Raw genomic sequence first — 1,672 nt, forward strand, 5'->3', positions numbered from 1 at the left:
TTTTTTTCAAATCAAAATAGTGCAAAAGCACATGTCGAAAAAACACTTTATCGCGTTCCATTTTTCACAAAGCAAAAGAAATTGTTGTTTAGGAAAATAATTGTGTATGCTGACTGAATGTTATCGAGAAATGTCGAAATTAATCACAAACTACCTGTTTCGTTAGTAATGACTACTAGAACTGTTTGCATTGCCATCTAACATTTGCGGGCGGAAACTAAGTTAAGGTCCTATTATTATAATGCGAAACACTCTTATTACTCCCGAGTCAGCTGTCTCTCACTTGAGACATGTAACGTACGCCTCTATACTCGCCAGTATCTCTCTCTACTCTCTCTGCTCTGTCGAGTGGATGGTCCAACTCTTTATATATCATTCATGAAATTAGGGAATTAGGTTACCGACCTAATTACCTAACAGTTCAAAAGTGTAACGTGATGTTTCTGCAGCGCGTGCACTTTTGATTTATTTGCCGTATTTCGCAATGTTCGTTATGCAATACATGCATTTCGGCTGAAACGTCTTTTAGCGTTTCAACATGTTTTGTCCTACATAACAGTATACAGGGCCTGTTGTCGTGTATGATATTTTAGACGAACAATTATACAAGCACTTCTTGCTTTTACACGCTGCTATAAGAGTCTTACTTTCAAAATATCACTCGCAGAAGCATCTCACATTCGCGGAACTTGCACTGCAAAAGTTTGTACTTCAAGCTAAAATTCTGTTTGGTTCAAATTTTAATAGTTACAATGTTCACGGTCTGCTTCATCTGACAAACGACGTTAGGCGTCTTGGTAGTTTAGAATCATTTTCCGCTTTTCCGTACGAAAACAATATGTTAATTTTCAGAAAATATTGTAGAAAACCAGGCCTACCTTTATAACAATTTGCTAATAGAATGACAGATATACGACATCACGGACGAAATAATATTCTCAATATCGATTCATTCATTCATGTTTTTATGCTATGTAAGAACAGCGAAAATAGTAATTCTTATAATAAAATTGAATGGAATGGAATACGCCTAAGTACCCGCATGCGAGACAATTGTTGTATTTTGATAGATGGGTCGATTTGTCTTGTCTTCAATGTTATTACAGGCAACAATTCTTATTGTTTGGCTGTAAAACATTTCTTAAAAGTAGATCATTTTTATAATGTTGGTCTGCCCTCTTCGGCTTTTCATGTATACAAAAAAACCGGCGACATTGTTATTATTGACATCAAACAAATTTATGCCAAGGGCTACAGGATGCCTTTATCCGAAAAAACAGTTGACAGCGACAGCGATGAAGAGGATCTCACAGGAAATATGAAATATATTGTTGCCGCATTAATTCATATGGAATAGACGTAAGTAATAAGACAAATAAATTACTGTATATCTTAGTATACGACCATTATGTGATTTGTACGAAGAGAGAGATTTTGTGATAAAAATATTTTGTGGCAACAGTTACATTGTTGAGTAGAAAATTACAAGTAACATGTAATTACAAGTTACATATAACATTGTGTTTGCTGAGTAAATGTATCCTTTTCTTTCTAATCTGTTTTCTAATCTGTTTCGTTTAGTATGAGAATTGAACCCAGGTAAGCCGAGAAGATACAGAAAAAAAAAATACAGAGGCCTGACTCTCTACGCGTGCACTGACGAATTTCATGA

At 35.1% G+C, this 1,672-nt stretch overlaps 1 pseudogene; it reads left to right on the forward strand.

Annotated features, from left to right (window-relative positions):
• LOC116853619 overlaps window positions 1-1,357 on the forward strand; it is an 8,268-nt pseudogene extending 6,911 nt beyond the window's left edge.
• The last annotated feature ends 315 nt before the right edge of the window (window positions 1,358-1,672 follow it).

This window comes from Odontomachus brunneus, unplaced genomic scaffold, assembly GCF_010583005.1.
Source record: "Odontomachus brunneus isolate Ranch 3 - 2012 unplaced genomic scaffold, Obru_v1 Obru_scaffold_383, whole genome shotgun sequence".
Classification (NCBI taxonomy): Eukaryota; Metazoa; Arthropoda; class Insecta; order Hymenoptera; family Formicidae; genus Odontomachus; species Odontomachus brunneus.